This window comes from Daphnia pulicaria, chromosome 4 (genome assembly GCF_021234035.1).
Source record: "Daphnia pulicaria isolate SC F1-1A chromosome 4, SC_F0-13Bv2, whole genome shotgun sequence".
Taxonomy (NCBI): Eukaryota; Metazoa; Arthropoda; class Branchiopoda; order Diplostraca; family Daphniidae; genus Daphnia; species Daphnia pulicaria.
In genome coordinates, this window is record NC_060916.1 from 6,852,914 (window position 1) to 6,858,031 (window position 5,118).

At 37.6% G+C, this 5,118-nt stretch overlaps 1 long non-coding RNA gene across 3 annotated transcripts; it reads left to right on the top strand.

The window, feature by feature from the left end:
• Window positions 1-315: 315 nt before the first annotated feature.
• LOC124335760 lies at window positions 316-2,415 on the top strand. 3 transcript variants are annotated; one of them, XR_006916900.1, is made up of 3 exons: window positions 316-984; window positions 1,056-1,147; window positions 1,207-2,415. It is a non-coding gene; the product is annotated as an uncharacterized LOC124335760 (long non-coding RNA). The 3 variants fall into 3 exon arrangements; XR_006916901.1 differs by having other exon boundaries at window positions 316-487; window positions 579-1,147; XR_006916899.1 differs by having other exon boundaries at window positions 316-1,147.
• The last annotated feature ends 2,703 nt before the right edge of the window (window positions 2,416-5,118 follow it).

Genomic DNA, 5,118 nt, shown 5'->3' on the forward strand with positions numbered 1-5,118 from the left:
AAAAAAAGAAACTGCGCGAGATTTACATATCCGCCTTAAAGATTGTGTATTTGTAAGCCAATAAATGGAAATAACCATCAACTAAAGTCTATCATTTTTTATGATGAGGAAGATCCAAATGTCTTTAAAGCTTTTAAACACGCGCATTAGCTTTAAAGCTAATTCGTCTAGAATTATCATTGAAATTTCAAGGAAATAGGATGTGAAAATCCCCTTTGGATTTTTTGCATACTGGCAACTCTTAAATATGTGCTTAGTTTGTTTGTATTAAGTGATGCGTAGAAATGTCCGGTAGAGGGCCGCCAAAGACGAAGATAGAAGATCTCATTCCGACTAGCACCGGCATCTAGAGAGGTTCTCTTTTGTGGCCGCGCATATCAAAATACATAATTACAGTAAACATACCAAAGGCATGTTCTTTTGATATATTGGGCGTTAAAGGCGGCACAGCATTGTAATTAAATTGACCATAAAACATGTATGAAATGTAATTTTATTAATCTTTAAATTAAAAAAACTTTAAAAATTAAAAATTAAAATATTTATTAAAATTTATTTTCTTGTGAATTCTTGGTTAGGGATATGTCAATGTGCGGACATATCCCATACTTTTTGCCTTCCATAATCTCTTTGATTTGGACCAGAATTGTGTCTTGCCGCATGAGCAGCTGCTGCTGCTGCATGAGCATCTGCTCCATATTTATTGTTGTTTGTGGTGGAGCTGACAAAGGGGAAGATGTGGTGGAGACAGGGGAGGCAGAGGTTGCTGCATGCAATGAAAAAACAGCAAAATATTTAAAAATGATGGCATCCTTGCTTTTAACTGAATCTTACCATTGTGGTCACGCCACCAATACTTTTTCACAAGGGGCCAGATGAAATATTTTATGGCTATCATCAGTAAGAGGCCGAAAGTGCCTTGCAAGAATGTTATTTCTTATTTTTTTTTCAAAACGTCGGCCACATCACCAGAAAACTTATCAGGTATCTTCAATCCATTTCGGTTCACCTTAAGAAAAATCACACATAAAAATTTATTATTTTCCTTACAAAAGAAATACGTGTCTTACCTTTCCCAAAGTAGTTTGGGTTGCCACATCGTATTAGTAAACTACAACATGGAAGAAAATAAGTAAAGGGGACTATGGTAAGTGAAATTGATGTCATTTTAAAGAAATCCATTGAAATTTTTGCTTTCAAAATCAGGTACAATGGCAAGTTAACTAAAGTGGATCTTCAGTCCCGAACCAAAAGAAAGATTACTTAGACGCTCATGCAAGATTATTTCGATTATGAAAAATGAACTGCCATATGTGAGATGAAATATAATGAGATGAAATGAATGAATTATGAATGAATGAAATATACGACAACAACAAACAAATACTTTTCAAAATTTTTATTTAGATAAGGAACCTCGATTGCAATCCACCTTCAAGAAAATACACACGGAATGTTTGAACATTGATATCATCTTGCATCTCAGTCGTGTGATGGCCCCATCATTGGGGACTGGCTCCCGGGCAGATCTTGCTCTTCCTCAATTTTTCTGGCTAATTGAGATAGCACCACCTGCACTTCTTTCTGTAAATAATCAACACGATAAATTAAAATGTTTTTTGGGCAATGAAGGGGGATTGGGTAAGGTGATAACTTACCACAGTCAGTGACACCTGCTTGCCTCCTGAAAGCTTGTCTTCTTGAATTTAAATTTTGATCTCTCCTCGTGCTCACACCAACACCTGGCTCTCTTTTGCCTACCAGCTTCGTCAAAAGAGTTTCCCATTTCGAGATCATCCTGCGGTTTCTTTGCAGGTTACTTGAACCCTGCATGAGAAAAAAGATTTGGAAAAAAGATTTTAAAATTTTTTAAAATTTAGGGCACAAATAAGGATACTTACTCTTTGGTTTTGGCCAATTGCCAATCCCATTTTTCACGCAGGACATACTGCAACGGGGGCCAAATTACAGATTTTGCCACAGCAACAGCAGCCAAACCCAGAATGCCTTCCCCAGAATGCCTCCAGTTCTGAATCCATTGCTGTTAAAATTGCTGTTAAAAAACGAGTGCGACTGATGGGAAGGAGTAACGTCAACGTGGTCGGTGAGAGAAAGAGAAAGAAGCGGGAAGACGAATGAACAGTCCAAGATTTTACTTTTAGCCTGCGACGTTTTCAGATATGGCAAAGTGATCTATTTGATAAAGAACATTTCTTATTTTATATTTCGGTCAAATGGAAGGGTCATGGACGTTCAGGCCCCTGCTTTCAGGCCCACTTTAAAGTGGGCCTGAACGTCTAGTTGTTGGGCCTGAACGTCCAAAATTTTAAATATTTATTTTTCAGGACAGTGGCGCTAGTAAGCCTGTTTCCGGCATGTTTACTTGCAATTCGGTAGGGCGTACACGCAGCTCTACTGTATCTTCACGAACAGGAATAGGGAGATCACACCGTAAACTCCACTCACCAGCAACAAGCTGGCTGTCTGATGGAGTGATGACAGGGGATGGAGTGATGACAGGGGTAATGACGATGTTGACGACATTGACAGCCATATCCGGCCAATCATCGAATTGAATCATGGAAGTTGGAAATCCAGCACATTCGATTGGGGTTAAGGTGGACACGGCGACCGTAGTTGTGTGTTGTGAACGCAATCCTGCAATTGCACTTGGCCTTGCAGGAGGTTCACTGGTGGTTGGCTGCTGTGGTGTCGGCTCCTTTCGTGATCTCATAACCCGTTTGGTAGGTGGCTTGCCAGGGTTAGCTTTGGCTGCTCTTTTGGGGGGAATTGCAGGCACTTCCACGGTTGTAAGATGACTTGAAGTGGCACACTTCAAGTAACACTTAACACTAATCACTTCGTTGTTTTTTTTTTCATAAGGATGTAGTCCTGGGCTGACAGAGTGCCTGGCAAAAGACAGGCCCGATGAACATATTCTTGACATTCCATACATGTCACAATTTGGGGATTTCTTGTCGACGAGAAATCCTTCTTGCACTTGAAGCAAGATGTAGTTGTAGGGAGAAAGGCTGCCATTGTAAGATTGATGAAACTCGTAAGATAGAACAAACTCGTATTTCAAAGTTGGACTGACTGACGTTCGCGGTAGACTAATAAAATGGAGTTGCCAGATTTCGAGTCGATTTCGAGTCAGCCAAGGTGATTTGAAATCAACGCATTGCGGCAATCAAAACTGTTCTCACAAAAGCTCAACATTTCCTTCAGTTATCTCTTCTCAACATCCCTGGTTTCTTGTATCTTTTTCCCTAAATAAAAAATAATTATTCGTTACTATGATTGGTTCAATATAATAATCATAATAAACAACCATCAATTAAATGTTGTAAATAACAATGATCAGAAAATTGATAAAGAAGGACACAAGACGAAATGGAACCGTCGCAGAGAGTCGTAGAGTGGTTGTCGTAGAGAATTGTCCCAATCTTCAAACTCTATGCCTTTTGAGTGATAGTTATAAGTTGGTCAGTACTACCGACGAAGGACGAAATTGTTTCAAAAAAGATCGGTCCATACAAAAGAAACTTGAGATTCTGTGTTTAACCTCAGAGAACTATTGGATTTCTCCTCAAAATCTATTGACTTTATTGTCCTCCCCCTCACTTATTTATATCTACATTAAAAGATGTGACACCCTCACAGACGAAATCCCACATCGAGTGGCAAATCTTCATTCTTTCTGCAATCTGGAGACCTTAGTATTTTATCGCTGTAGTTATATCACCAAAAGAGGGGTTGATGTTTTTATGAAAGAAACTAATCCCCTCAGAAAAGTTAATATTGGGGACTGTGAGAAGATTACACAAGAAAATTTTAACGACTGGGAAAAGACTGCCATTTGGATAAAAAAGAATTGGCAAATTAACTTTTATGTAAGCGATTATTAAAATGTAAAAATGGGTTTTTGGTTACGTTCGAAATTGCGTACAAAACGCCATAAATGAACTAATAAAGTTGAAAATCTTTATTTTGTTTAGAATTTTGCTAGAGTATCTAATATGACTGGGATGGGATGTTTAGCATGTTTTAGGTTTTAAGGCACTTGTCGCACGGGAAAGGAAGACAACAGTGGACTTAATTTCGATGGCAGCAGAAGCAACACGATTTAACACTTAACAGTCGCCCTTTCCGTATTTGACCAACCGCTGCAAGCTTTTGACCGCCTTTGACCGTACTCCAAATCCTTCCGTCATACATTTATCTACAACAATATTTTACATTTATTTAGTATTTGATCTATTATAAAATTAAACAACATAAACAACATTTAACTTGTTTTTCTCAAGCTAATCATGTAGGCTAAGATGTAACGCCATGGATTCGGTAAAATGGTAACGTGAAATAGAAGCAAAGGAAAAAAATACTAATATACGGGCGGGTACCCATTGATTACTACAGAACAGGAAATGTTAAACGATTTTGCAATTTGACTTTTCTTTGTGATATTGATATCAATGTAATTAGATGAGTTGTAAAACAATATCTGTTTTCTGATTCACTAACTTTACCCACTTTTTGTGTAGCTAGTAAGTTTACTCATATTAGCTGCTCACAAAATTCCTTGTTCTGAGTCCAAATCGTTTTGTATTACAAGCTTAAAATAAAATAGAATATTTTTTTCTTTTTAATAAGGTTAGGTCGGTCACCGCCTCAATATACGATTTCAGTTTGCCTTCACTTTCAAATGTTCAAAAAGGTTACAACATGTAGTCACTGCAGATCAAGCTGAGAGTAACTGGAAGTCAGAGCTGGGTTTAGAGTACTTCTTTTACAATCATGATGACAGAATTAATTTATACGTGCTCAGCACTACTCAAATGATGAACACTTATAAGAAAAGACGTAATAAATATATTTTGCTCTCTACACTCGCTATACGTTCTGGAATCTGGATAACCATAAATTATTAATCAATCTTTACAATTTTGCAACCTTTTTCCTTATTAGGTAAATTAAAATGTCCTGCGGCCTAATCGAAATATTCATTTTTTTTCCTTATTTCAGTCGATTTCAGTCGATTTCAGTTCTACCTATGTCGGTTAGTCCTAAGTCGCCATTGCCAGCCCCTGAATTTATTATTCAAGACGATATCTTTTC